Source organism: Mus caroli, chromosome 14 (assembly GCF_900094665.2).
Source record: "Mus caroli chromosome 14, CAROLI_EIJ_v1.1, whole genome shotgun sequence".
In the NCBI taxonomy this organism is placed as follows: Eukaryota; Metazoa; Chordata; class Mammalia; order Rodentia; family Muridae; genus Mus; species Mus caroli.
Window position 1 is genome coordinate 51547243 of NC_034583.1, and position 14825 is coordinate 51562067.

A 14825-nucleotide genomic window follows, 5' to 3' on the forward strand; every position below is an offset into this window, starting at 1 on the left:
GCAGATGAAAGTCATCCAGAGGCAAATAGACTAGTCAGTCACTGACTATCAGCATCCTTTATCTCCCTATCCTTCATCCCCAGAGAGTGATGTCATCTATAGCTCCCTTCGTGTCTTGCCATATGCTCAAGCTTCCCTCATAGAATCTGCTTCTTTTGTGAATCTTCAGTCATACCCCAAAGCGTCACTCATAATTTCTGAGCACATGTCCTACCTCCATCCTCCTGTCCTATCCCACATGGTGGTACTGGGTCTTGAGAGACCTTGCTCAGCAAGACCCTGCCATCCTCCATAGGTCAACATCGTGAAGCTGTTCCCAGGAAGCACCTAATGGTCCTCACACCTACAGGGGCTTAAGTCTCTTCACTTGTACCTCTGAGTTGTCACTCACTGTATCTAGTCACAGAAAAGCTCTTCATTGTAGACTTTGTAAGCTTTATAGGCCAGGCTGGCTGGGGACTTACAATCACCCTCTTTGCATTCTCCCAGGTGTCTGGAGTTAGTACACTTCTTGGCTCCCGACTTAGGACATTATACTTTATGTCCTGGGCTCAGTAAGCAATACATTAGAGAATAAATGTCAAAGACCCAGCCACAGAGATCACAGGGAGCTCTCAAAATGTCTCTATTGACAGGCTGCACGTTACAATACAGAGCTCTCACTAATGATGAGGCTGAGAACTACGGTCCACAGGCATGGCACCTGCATGAGTTGTCCCCCAGGTCACTGAAACAGACCCTATCTACTCTGTGCCCCAAGTTTAACCTCCACATAACTGTCAAGCATCATTCTTAAAATCTAAGTCAGTTGTCATTGCCTTAGTTTAGAACCTTCTAGAGTTTCTGTAGAGGAAGGGATCTAAGTCATAATGTGGTTGGAAAGAAAGACAAATGTTTTGACACTATCTGCATCCTCATTACAATGTATAAGAAGTTGGGATTGCTGGTGAAGAAGCCACATCACTCTGATGTTTGGGTCCCACCTGTAATCTTTACCTATGAACCCTAGTTGGAGCTGGAATCTTCCCAAACAGGAAGATCCTTCCCTCTTCCTTTGTACAGCCCCTCTCTGTGCTCTCAGAACCACCCCATCTCTCTTTCTCCTATAGGATGCACATCTAGGAGGAGTCTATAGTCTCCCTCTGTCTTAGTTAGGATCACACTTGCTGTAATGAAACACCATGACCAAAGAGATTTGAGGAAGAAAGCGCTTATTTGGCTTATACTTCCATAGCACTGTTCACCATTGAAAGAAGTGAGGGCAAGAACTCAAACAAGGCAGAAACCTGGAGGCAGGAGCTGATGCGGAGACCATGGAGAAGGGCTACTTGCCGGCTTGCTTCTTATGGCTTGTTCAGCCTATTTTCTTATAGAACCCAAAACCACCAGTCCAGGAATGACACCACCCACAATGGGGTGAGCCTACCCACTCAATCACTAATTAACAAAATGCCCTACAGCTGGATCTTATGGACATATTTTCCCAGTTGACGTTCCCTTCTCTCAGATGAGTCTAGCTTGTATGAAGTTGATGTAAAACTATCCAGGACACTCTCCTTCATGGAGCATGCTCCAAATGTTTGATCATGATGGGGAACTCTTAGGGTTGAATGAGGGAGAGTGAGCAGCCTAAGAGGGGATCTGGTGGGGGTATCCCTATGTAAATACAATGCCTCACTTACAAACGAAGGAAATTCCACTCCTGCAGAATGACAAAACAGTATCATTTTCACAAACACAATAGGAAACTCATCCAGCATGTTGGGATAATGGATCTCTCATAATGACTTAAAGAAGTTATGGGAGTATGTCGGCACACACCATTTATGAGAAAGTTTTAGCACATGGTTATCAGGAAAGCCAGGGAAATTGCTTCAGGCAGAAAAATATGAGCCCCTCTCTTACGTTCTTTTGAATTAATGTCCGTCAGCCGCACCATAGTGTGTTGTTTGCATCCAGTGCAATGAGTTTAGATTATTCAGAGGCTATATATTCAACAGAGGTAAGAAACTGGTTTCTCTGGCTGACTACCAAGGTTCACCTAAGCCAGGGAAACAAGAGGACCCATCTATATTCAAACTTTCTTGTTGCTCTAGAAGTAACATGCTAGAGGTGACATTGCTAAGCTGTCCTTCAATTGCAACAGGATCCTCACCTCATCCCTGTAGGCTACTGACTCCTCTTCCCTTCAAGGCATCTTGGTGGGTCACAGGGGCTGTATAAAAGGAGGATGAGGGGAAAACAGAAGGATGGACTGATCTGCCTTTCACAGACCTTAAACCAGCTTCCACCCTGATGCCGGTAGTTATGAATGCAAATCAGGAAGACAGCCCATTGGTTGGAACGGTGCTATCTGCTCTTGGAGACAGAAGGAAGCCACACCTACCTCTCCCACACTGTCTGTATCTCACTTCTTGACTTTTAACATTTTTTTTTTCCTAAATGGCAATATAATTTTCCCAGGTACCTTGGCTCAAATATCTGCATGACTACTGAAGGCCTGGGAAGTAGCAGTGTGTAACTGCTACAACAAAACCCACCCAGCTACATTTGATTTAAATTCCCTCTGAAGCACAATATTTTCCACAGTTCAGACTATATGTGGTATAGCTTTAATATGGCGTCACTTGTTTCCTGCTTAGCTCATGTTATCATAAGCATTTTTCCATGTCACAAAAACATTCTTCATATGATAATGTGAGGAGGGAATGTATATTATTAGCAGCTGAGACAAGAATTCCTTTTAGGGCAAAACGGGTTTTCCCCATCCCACCCCACCCCACCCCCAAGAAAAAGAAAAGCAAGAAAGCAAGCAAAGCTCTGGGGAGAAGCTTGGGGAATCATTTGTCAGTTGCTACAGGGAATTGTGAGCCAGAGGAGGGTAAGAGATAGAGCTGAGAAACAGGGTCCCAGGCCCTTTGTGGACCCTCCTCACCATCATGGTACATCACCACATCATGAGAAACAGGAAGACAACAGAGAGCCGAGGCAGCCCTGGGCAGGGCAGGGTAGAGCCAGAAAGAGCCTGTGGAGGAAAGACCTCAGTGATTTACAAAGTAAATGGAGAGGGTTTGCATTTTTCATAAACTGTAGTCTGGGGAAATAGGGCATGTTAATCAGAGCATAAGAAAGGCCTCTCGGGTGCCTCAGCTGGTGCCAGACTGACAGTCCCAGGATGGTGACAGTTGCTCTGGGTTCTACTGAACTTATTTAATCATTTAAATGACACTTGGAACAACTTCATGTTTAGATTATTTCTCTGGACTTTAGAACCTTGAGGTCAGACAGCACAAGTGTTTGGAAGAACTGTGCCAGGTGAGCTCCTGAGCCGCATCAGGAAGGTGTAGGTCTACAGACTTGCAGACAGCTGCCTGCTGTGGAGGGTCCTTTCCTATCTTTAGTCATTACAAAGCCCTTTGTGACCTGTACAAACGAAATGGTACATTTTCTCCCCTCTGTAATGTTTCCCCTCTACCAGCAAGAGAATAAAATTCTACCCTAGAGGCAGAGATTCAAATTATGACTGACACACTGACAGGTAGCTTGGACTCCTCCTCCGTTGGAAGTCCAGGCTTGCCACACTATGTTAGATAAGGGAGCAGCTCCTGTTAGTATGATGTCATGTCTGACCCAAATTCATAAGAGGATCAAGTTCAAAGAGACTGACTAATTCGAGGCTGCCCCCACTGAGCCAGTCTCTGGAGAATTGGGAAGGCTGGCAATTGATGGACAGTGATATGGTGAGGTGAGACTCTAGCCTGGAGTGCTAAAGCCACAGTTTGTCATCCCTAGAAATCCAGAGCTCTGGGGGTCATTCAGACAGACCTAATTCTTACTCTTACAGCCAGGATCATGGGAAATGAAGGCAGCACCTGTTTGACACCTGAGCCTGGGACCGGCTGTGTTTGTCACCATGTCCCCGAAGCAGGTATCTTAGTGAGGGTTATTGCTGTGAGGAAACACCTTGACCAGAAGCAAGTTGGGGAAGAGAGGGTTTATTTGGCTTCCACTTGAACATCACAGTCCATCTTTGAGGGAAACCAGGACATGACAAGGCAAGAATCTGGAGGCAGGAGCAGATGCAGAGATTATGGAGGGGTGCTGCTTACTGGCTTGCTCCTCACGACTTGCTCAGCCTGCTTTCTTATACATCCCCATAACCACCTGCTCAGAGATGGCACTGCTCATTGTGCACAGTGCCCTTCACATCAAGCACGAATCAAGAAGATGCCCCACAGACTTGCCTGCGGGCAATCTTATCGAGGCATTTTCTCAACTGAGGTTTCTGTCCCCTGATGACTCTATCTCCTGTCAGATTGACAAAACCCATCAGCACAGCAGGGTATGAAAAGGTATGTGAGGCTAGGCTGGTGAATCTAGATCTGCACGAACAACCTTATTAGTTTTTGAAACTTGCAGATCCGTGGATGAATTTTAATGTCAAGAGAGGTTTTTGGTAATGTAGGCTATTGCAGCACTGTTGCTGATATGGTCCTTCCAGAGCAGCAGCTGCCATCTTCAGCAGATCAGCTGTGCTTGCTTGTAAGACACTATCAGAAGCAGGATTGTTGACGGCCATTCAATCTGCTTAGAACCAGGACTGCCATAGTCACCCGTCTATTGCTGTAAGAGACACCATGACCAAGGCAACTTTTACAAAGAAAGCATTTAACTGGGGGTTTTCTTCCAGCTTTAGAGGCTTAGTCTATTATCATCCTGGCAGGGAGCAGGGTGGCAGGTAGGTGTAGTACTGGAGAAGTAGCTGAGAACTTCATCCTGATCCACTAGCAGGGGAGGGGGAGGGGAGGGGGAGGGGGAGGGGAGAGCTTTTCTGGACACACTTGATCACGAATAGGTGGTGATAGCAGAGCTTGGATGTACCTGAGGGACTTGTGGCTCCTCCATCACAGGCCCTGTTTTGATGGTGCTGAGGGCCCTGTTGATGGAGCAGTTTTTTCAATGTGCCTAAGACTGTTTTTTTCAATTGGCTCAGTTAGATATGAAAGAAAGAAGCACTGGTCCGGCTATACCGTCCCTAATGGAGGCTGCCCTGCCTTGGACTTGGTATGCTTTCTTATCAGCCATCAGTGCTTCTGTTTGTTTGTTTTGAGACAGGGTTTCTCTATATAGCCCCAGCTGTCCTGGAACTCACTCTGTAGACCAGGCTAGCCTCGAACTCAGAAATCCACCTGCCTCTACCTCCCAAGTGCTGGGATTAAAGGCATGCGCTACCACACCCGGCTGCCATCAGTGCTTCTGGATACATTCTTATGAAGCCAGCACCCCTAATCTAGAAGATAAAGACTTGGGAGTGGAGGAGAAACCTGTGTGTTTTCAGCTACTGAATAGTCCATTCTGTACCATTCTACCCATAAAGTCAGGGTGGATGCAGGCCCAGGCTCCCTACCCACCTCCCAGTGTGTGTGCGTGAAAAAGCACACAATCTCAGGTAGCAATTTCTTCTTTGCTGCTTCTGAAATCACAGCTCCATAGCTCTGATGGAGTCTGAATTACTGACACTCAAAAGGGGACACCAACTGTTTAATAGTTAATGAAAGAGAAACATGTCTGGAGTTGAAAACGCCCTGTCTGTTACAGTCTCATAACGTCCAGATCCGTTCCCCGGGGGCCCTGGGAGATAGCCCCAAAGTCCCTTGTAATTCAACAGAATGCTCTTCTACCACATCAATCTAGGACATGGTGAGAGATAGGGAGAGAAGCCAGGAGGGCAGAGCTGCTAGGCCAGAAGAGGGCTGGTCCTGAGCTATTCAATCAGAGCCAATGATCTTAGGGCTCCAAATGAGGACAGACTGACCGACGAAATGGGGACAGGTGGTTCCTGCTACTGCCTCTGAAGCCCCCCCACATGGGGTGTTTTAATAGTGCTCTCCATCTGTCCAGCCTCTGGGGGTTAATCCTTCTTAATCTATGCCGTAGTAATTGGGTAATCAGACAGGACACCTCAAGAAGCCCAGGCCATAGCTTTGCTGTTCTTTTTGGCTGGACTTGCTTTTTATTCCTGTGTAGTCCAGCTGACCTACAAATTTCCTACAGGAGCTTCAGTCTTCTGCTAAATAGAAACAGACACTTGTAAGAGGCGTGCATGCTTAGGGAGCATCACCCCCCCCCCTTGCTCAGGAGCAATTCAAATCACATAGGAAAGAGAGCTACTGGGGGGCCGGGTAGAGGCAGATCTCATGACTCTGGTCTTTGTCGCCAACTTAAAAGAAAGACAGGGGGGAAAATTAGTTAGCTTGGCTAATAAGCTCGCTGGTGTGAGCCCAGGATAAAACCCAGAGTGAATACATCTGCTGAGAATTCTGTCTTTCAGGAAAAAAAAAAAACAAAAAAAAAAACAAAAAAAAAACTTGCTGCGGTGGATGCAAGAGAAGCACAAATGGCAGACCAGTAAAGCCAGATCAGGGTCTTACCCGAAGCCCATGAAGAATACCCAGTAGGTGGTGAGGATGTGGCACAGAAGGAAACCTGGTTATGTGGGGATTAACCCATCATAGAGGAAAACAGATTTTCACCCCCATACCCAAAGAGAGAAAATAACATCCAAGCTGCTGAGCCTGGCTCTCCTGGCCCAGTGTCTAAGGAAGGAACAAAGATGCCACCAGCCTAATGAGCTGAAGGATTGCACATGGACCCTCACGTGGGCCAGCGTCCTGGTGCTGCCAGCAGCAGGCATCCTCTGTGCTCAGAGCAGCACCCAGCAGGCAGGCCTAGTGAACTGACTAATAATGGACTAGACAGAGGCCCTCCTCAATATACCCTGCAGGTGGGGGTGGGTGGGGGTGGGATCACTACAGCCTGGTGTTTCCTTTAGCCTGGTTCATGCAGGTACTAAGGGTATCTACTTTAACCCCAAATATTTATTCTCCTTTAAGGAAAAGGCAAACTGACCTGAGAGCCAAGCTGAGAGTGGAATTCCTGAGCCAGGCCTGTGACAGGCTAACTGTGGAGACAATGACTTTGGCAAAAGAGAAGAGCTTCCTTCGTAACAGAGCCAAGGGTGTGGCTCAGGAGAATGAGTCTAAGTAGGCCTCCTCAGGATAAGGTTCGGGGAGGTTTTTAGCCTGAGCGTTGATCACGTTCAATTGATAGGTCATCAACACGACTCACATGACAGAAGTGTCATTTTCAGTCAGGCTCAGTTGATAGGTTACTTGCCTAGCATACACAAGGCCTGTAATCTCAGCACTTGGGAGGAAGAGGCAGGCATAAGTTTAAGGTTATTCCTAGCTGTGTATGCACACACACACACACACACACACACACACACACAGAGTTTGAGGTTAGCCTGTGCTATGTAAGAGTCTCCTTTTAAAAAGTTATTAAGGTCAGAGTTAGTTTGACTAGAGTATGAAAGACTCTGGGTTTGATCCCCAACTCTGAATGATAGATAGATAGATAGATGGTAAAATATGTAATGTGTATATTAATTATAGTTACTTAAAATCCAGTGACTATGGGGAGGTGGGGGTAAAGCAACAGGTTTACTTGGAAGCCGAGAACAGGTGGTTTCTTTGGGTTTCCCTTGCTTTCGGCAGGTAGTAGACACAGCACAGGTTTTGAGGAACGCGGAAAATAAAGGAGAGTAAACCTACAGAGGAGATGGAAAGTGGGGTGACTTCAGGTCTGCTCTCACTTGCTTGCTCCTCCCCTGGACTTTGGTATATGGCTGGGCCAGATCATTTTCCCTCCCTCTCTTGTAGTCCTGTCTAGAACTGGTTGGTGAGTGCTGTGGTCTGAACTCCCCAAACTCATGTGCTTAAAGTCTAACCTCCAAGGTGATGGCCCTTGGGGGTGATTAGGTCACGGGGATGGAGCCCTTGTGGCTAAGATCAGTGCCTTTATAACAGGGTCAGAGGGAAGGGGGCCATGGGAAGATGCAAGTGGATAATGCCGCATAGGAACCACAAGGCCAAACCCTCATACAGAACACCTGCTCGTGGCCTTGACCTTGGACTTCTCTGTCTCCAGAAGAATACAGCACATTTCCATCCTTCATATACAATCTGGAGCCAGTGAGAGGGTAAAAGTGCTGATAAAAGCACTTGCTGATGCTCAAGTTTGGAGAACTGACTGAGATTCCTGGAACCCACACTGGGAAGAACTGACTTTTGAAAGTTGTTCTCCGACTTCTTTATGTGCCCCACATGTGCACAGTTGCTCATGAACACATACTGATGGTGGTGGTGGTGGTGGTGGTGGTGATAGGATATATAAGTAAATTAAATAAGATAATAGTCATTACAGTTGTGAATAACTCAGTCTGTGGTATTTTGCTATGATGAGACAAGTGAACCAAGAAAGTAAGAAACGGGCCTCTGCTGGTTGATTTGGGGCTATATCTGATACATAAGCTAGCAAAAACCCTACATCACATATCAAACTATTAAGGGAAATAATACACCGCCCATGTGACAAGCCTGGTGGAGCTCACTGCCCCCAGAAGACTACCCATGAGCCTCTGCCTGATGTGACAGAGGCGCCTGATAGCAGCTCCATCAGCTAAGCCCAGTCACAATCAGTTTATGGGAAGCGACCAAGTTGACTGACACTGTGTAGAAAATGGTCTCACCATCTGTGACATATCACTGAAATCTGCAGGGTATCTGAGAGACACAGGCATCTGTGGACCCAACCACTGCATGAGGTTCATAGAAAATTATTAGCTCAAGAGGTGAGCTGATGGGTCCCAGGACTCAGATGCAGTGTACATAGGGGCAAATAAAAAACATTTCAAGGAATATGTTCATAGTCATTTGGGCATATGTTATTGTTGTATGTTGGGGTTTAGTGATGGGTCAGGGTGGGAAATTTTTCTGGGAAAGGAAGGCAGAGATGCAAGAAAGAATAGGAGCCTCAGTTCCTGGAGTTCAGTGTGTGTGTGTTTGTGTGTGTGGTGTGTGTGGTGTGTGTGGTGTGTGTGGTGTGTGTGGTGTGGTGTGATGTGATGTGTGTGTGTGTGTGTGTGTGTGTGTGTGTATGTGATGTGTGTGGTGTGGTGTGGTGTGTGTGGTGTGTGTANGTGTGTGTATGTGATGTGTGTGGTGTGGTGTGGTGTGTGTGGTGTGTGTAGTGTGTGTGTGTGTGTGTATGTGGTGTGTGTAGTGTGTGTGTGTGTGTGTGGTGTGGTGTGTGTGTGTGGTGTGTTTCTCTTATCTAGGTGTGAGGTTTGTGCAGGTGTCTGGACAGGTGTGTGTGTGAGTGTGTGCATCTGGTTGCTTCACCTAGCTGGTGGTGTTAAGTTTACCTCTCTGAGCATGAGCAAGCAGAGGGGGACTGGTGTGTGGTATTGGGTGAGTGTCAGCATCTCTCCCTGAACTTTATCCCTGTACACAGTGAACCTGTTTCGCAGAAAGAGTAAGAGTCAAGCTGAGGGTCTTTAGGAAGGATTCGGTCCCTGCACCCTCCACCCTGGATAGCTCCAGAAGAGTAGGGAGGAGACGCTGCCTCTGAACTCAGGGACTTGAGAGCAGAGGGGTTCTGCCACTAACTGAGGAGGGGTGGTAATTCCAGAAAGGATTTTGATTAGGATGTTAGAGCTGCTTTCTTTAATGGCTGGAGGCTGAGGTGGAAGGAGAAGAACCTGAACAGAGGACCTACTCTAGCCCGTTAGAGCGACTCACACCTGTCTGTCTGCTGAGTAGGTTAGACCAAGCCTCTGGGTGGTGCCGACTTTGTAGATGGAGAAATGGATATAGAGGAGAGTTTCCCTCAGAGGAGCAAGGGCACAGGCTCTGTAGCCCTTGCATCACCTCTGCACTGTGGTGCAGCCTGGTTCTGCATCCCCTTTCCAGCCTCAGTTCCCAGCTCCCAGCCCTGGGCTCTCCTGGCAGGCTGCTCTTTTCTTGCCTCCATTGGGATCAGCTAACTTCCTGAATCCCTGCTGTCAGCGTGGCTGCTCTCTACCCTTGTTGCTCGGAGCCCAGAGCCCTGGCATCCTGTCTGCACACCCTCCGCTATTTGACCTCATTTGTTCTGATTTTGGCTTTGCCTTGGAGATGACAGCTGAAGAGACCCCATCCCACCCTGCATTCTAAAATGGAATCTTTTTTTTTTTTTTTTGAGATTGTCTCTGACAAAACAAAGCAGGAGGAGGAAAAAAAAAAGGCTTTGGAAGAATAGACTGCTGGAGACTCTGAGGTATTTTTCAGACTTTTCTGGTTTAGGGGCATGAGCAGAAATGTCAGAAACCCAGTCAACATGTCCCTGTTCTCTTCTCCCTATTGTGTGGGAACTCTGATACCCACACATGTTTCTCCTGGATCGTCCTGGGTGTCCCGTCATACAGCAGAACTTGTTCTTCTTGCCTATCACTATTTCCTCTGTTTACTTGGGCGGATCATAGTGTAGTTCCACATCGCTGACATCCCTAGAAAGTCCATCCACAGCCTGGATACTTCTAGGGGACCTTTATAGCAGAGCAGCCCATGTCCACCATGGCCTGTGTCTGAGTCAAAGAACAACAATGTCTGGGTCAATGGAATTGGTGACTTTGTTCAAGGACTGAAGGAATAGCCCATGCTGTCACCACTGTAGGCAACAATGCTTGCGGTGGGTTGAACTGTATGCTTCTAAAGATACGGAGACGCTTTAACCACTGGCACCTGTGAATGGAACCTTATTGCAAAATAGAGCAAGTATAACTAAGGTATAAGGTAAGGTGACACTGTACCAGGGTAGGATGGACCATGTACATGGGATCTGTATATGTACACATGTGCATGTGACTTCTGTATATGTACACACATGTATGTGACTGTGGAGGCCAGAGGAGGCGGATGGACATCTTGCTTTGTCACTTTCTGCTTTGTTCCACTGAGGCAGCATCTCTTGCTCAACCTGCAGCTAGGCTGGCAGGCAACTGGTTACCCTGAGGAATCCTTTTGGTCTCTGTCCTCACAGAATTGGAATTACCATCACGTCTGACCTTCTACTTAGGCACTGGGGATTCAAACTCAGACCCTTGGCACCTCCAAAGGGTAGATCCTTGATGCAATTGGCATCGTTCTGAGAAGCACCACAGGCAGGCGTACAGAGAATGTCCATGTCCATGGCAATGGAGGCAGAGATTGGAATGAAATGTTTTAAAGCCAAGGGGGCAGCAAGGATTTGCGCAATAAGCAGGACCAGTCAGAAGCAAGGAGCAGGGCCTCTCTACAGACCTCACGGTCACAACCAGCCCTTCTGCCACCAGGATGTGCACTTCTGACATCTGGAACTACAGGATGAGTAATTCCTGCTGTTTTTAAGCCCCCAGGCTTGTGGCAGTCTGTTATAGTAGCTCCAGGAAACTGACTGCTCTTGCTGGGGATGCTAGACCTGTCAGCCACTGCCTGGCTGGTGACCCCCAGGGCACCCACTAGCACTGCAGAGAAGCACTCACTTTACCTGTATTGGTCACTTACACCTTTGATCTAGGTATGAAACTGTGAAGACTGGACCCAGATGACAACTTGGCCTTGGACATATGGACATATTGACACTGTACCTCACGAAGGCTTTGGGCTGGACCTTGTTGGCATGACCACTTCAAGAGCACACCTTGGAAAAGTGTCATAGGCAAGAGTGGACAAGAGCAGAAGCTGGGGTGGGATTCAGACTGGCTAACTAGTCTGCAGGTGGCAAGTGCTAGTCCTAACTCAGGAATCACATCCCCAGATCCCCCCAGTTAAATACTTTAAAGGCTCGAGGCCAGTTGCTCTCCCATCCTAAATGCTGTGGCCTGTAGTGTCCCCCCAGTAGCAGCCACACAGGGACCTTGAGGGAACCCCTCAACCAGCCCTTTGCAGGCAGTGCTTTCTGTGTGGGGTTCACCTGATGGAAGATTCCACTTAGCAAGCTTAGGACAGAGGCAGGGCTAGGCGATGTAGAAGACATTAAGATTTCAGCAATACTGGTGCTAGATCTCGAAGGTGTTTTTCTCAGTCTTTTTCTTGTTGTGAATGTCCTCTAGTCCCAACTCAATAATGAATCTCCCCTGGTCCCACAAGTGGGAAGCTCACACAGGTTTCCCAGCAAAGTCTACTGCTCCCCCTTTTGTAGAGATCCTCATTAGTTCTGGAGCCTTTCTACCGCTGGATGTTCCCCCCCGGCGCCCCTATTTATTCTCTCCAAGTTTCACTCTCTAAATCAAGCCTCCACAGAGGAGAAAGAATACAAGGAGACACAGTAACAGACTGGGGTGCCTCTGGTAAAATCACCTTGTATGTCTTGCTCGTCTTTAGAAGAACGCTTCTGTTTGTACAAATATAATCTCTACTTGCCCCATTTTGCAGAGGTGGCGAGGAGGAGGTTTGATTCTAGGGCCTTGGGCAAACTAGAAAACGGTCTAATTCTTTGTTATATCCCGGCTCTTTTTTACTTCATGTTGAGACAGGGTCTTATTACATCACCCAGGCTGCTCTTGACTCCTCTCCATAGCCTAGTTGGGCCTTCAACTTTGAATTCTTCTGCCTCAGACTCCCATGCAGCTGAGCTTCCAGGTTTGCACCGCCAGGCCTGGCTGTTGCCCACCTCTTAGCTGGAAAGAACAACTCACCTTGATTCATACCACTGGACTTTCACTTCAGCCTGACACTCAACAGCAGGCCGTTAGCTCTACCCATCAGCCATCCTGCTGCTCTGGCCCTCTACCTGACCTGTGCAGTGCTTTTGATGAAGTCCTTGGAAACTGCTCTCTCTCACATGGGAGAGGAAGTTGGGAGTCCACACTCAGTCTATAGCTCACCTTGCTCACCTTGCCTGTGGTCTGCAGTGGGTTAGCAGAAGGCTCTAAGTGTCCTGCTTCCTTCTTCCGCAGGGGGATGGCTCGCCACCAAGGAGCCTTCCCTACACAGAAAGCTGCTTTGTCTCTTTCTCTTTGAGTATCTATGTCCCAAAGGGATGGTAACAATCCCAGTGTCCTTGATCAGTTTTCTCTCTGGGGATTCAAGAATTCTTATGTAGATGAGTTACTTTTGGCCTGTCTTGGTAGATAGCAGTGCTCTACTGGTTAAGCAGGCAACCTACTCCAGCTCTTAGACTTTGAGACTTGTGGTTTTTCTAGACTGTTTGTTCCTCCCAGTTGTGGTCTAAAGCAATTTCAGACTGGCATGGTTACATATATAGTAACACACTTTCTAGCCAGCATGGTGTGTGTGTGTGTGTGTGTGTCTAAAGAACTGAGACAGACTTCCAATTGTCCTCCAAAAGCTTTCAAAGAAATAACAAATGACTTTCTCTTTATAGTTCTTCACGTCTAATCTTTTGCAGGGCAAAGGGGGCTCTGTTCCATCATGTCACATGATCAATTAGAGCTTCAGGAAGTGGGCCAGTGAGAGGGCTCAGTAGGTGAGGATTCTTGCCCCCAAGCTTGATAACTGATCCTTAGGACCCAAAAGGTAGACGATGAAAACTCCCACAGGTTGTCCTCTGCTGTGGCACGTGTGTGCCCAGACACATAACACACAATACACACATACAAAAGAAGTAAATATTTTGAAAACTCATTTTTTAAAAAGTCTGTTGTATATTCTTTCCATAAAGAGTCCTGTTAATAGGTGGAGAGAGCTGGTGGGGTTTGAACTCTGAAAGCAGAAAGGTCCTTTGTATCCAGTCTCACTCAGTTTAGAGCTGTTTTTTCATTGAGATGAGAAAGAGCAACGTGACTGCTCAACTCCATGGTCTAACTGTGAACCCTGGAGGCTGCCTTGGCCAACAACTGATTCTGCAGTTCAGTATAAGTACAGTATATAAGTAACCCTGAATCTGCAAAATATAAGTAACTTGTGGAAAATAAATTCAAGAGAAGCAGGAAAGACTGGTGTTTGTATGTAAATAGTATATACAATCAAATAATCACTATATATAACCAATTAATATTTTAAAATAGGGTTATTAAAGATTATAAGACACAAATCTTTTCCAAATCCTCCCCTATTTTGCTGGCAAGCCCTTGGTTAGGAAAAGCTACAATGTTAGCAGTTGTCTTCAAAGTCAGAACACAGAAAAGTTACCCACACAGGTTGTTCTCTGGAACCCAGTTCCCTTTGCCTCTAGACCAGTGGGGTCATGTCCTATTGGGAAAGACAGCAAGTGGGGTCCTTGGGTGTTCATAGACCGGGGTAGGCTGGGCACAACAGAGAGAGGTATACTTACCATACCCCTGAATGAAAGAGGAAGACTGAGCCCAGGCCTCTAAGACCCACCTGCAGAGGGATCAGAACTCTCCAACCTAAGTTCTCAGTGTGCTCAGTCTATTGTGACCAATTGGTGGCTTCTATGACTTAAGCCCCATGTCACTGGGGTGGGGGATAAAAGCTTTGTGGTCTCTCAAAGGACCAGCGAACCCTAGGGAACTGTTGCACTTTCGTTGCTGAGAGCTGCTAATTGGTATTTGACTGACGGCTGTTGCTTCTGTAACAGGAAATCAGAGCCACATGATCAGAATACAGCATCAACCTGAAGAAGACTACACTCGGCACTGGACCAGACGCAGGCGTGAACAGATTGGCATGGTGCCTCTTGGGCTTAGTACCCACACACTAAGACCTATGTGAAGGACCAGAGAAAGATAGGAGGCTGCATGAAGTCCAAAACAGACGATAAAGGAAAAGACATTGTTCTTTGTGGACATGGGGACGCATGTGTTAATGTTTGAAGCTGCGATCCTAGGAAAAGCTGGGCTAGAGGAAGAAGAACCTGAGGTGGTGAGAATCAACGCACTTGGATCCAAAGCCCATAATTATGAATTTCATTTTTTCTTTCGCCTCGAGGCTGCGATGAAGGCTCTTGCTACACAAAAACCTATGTGGCACCCAGGATATTAT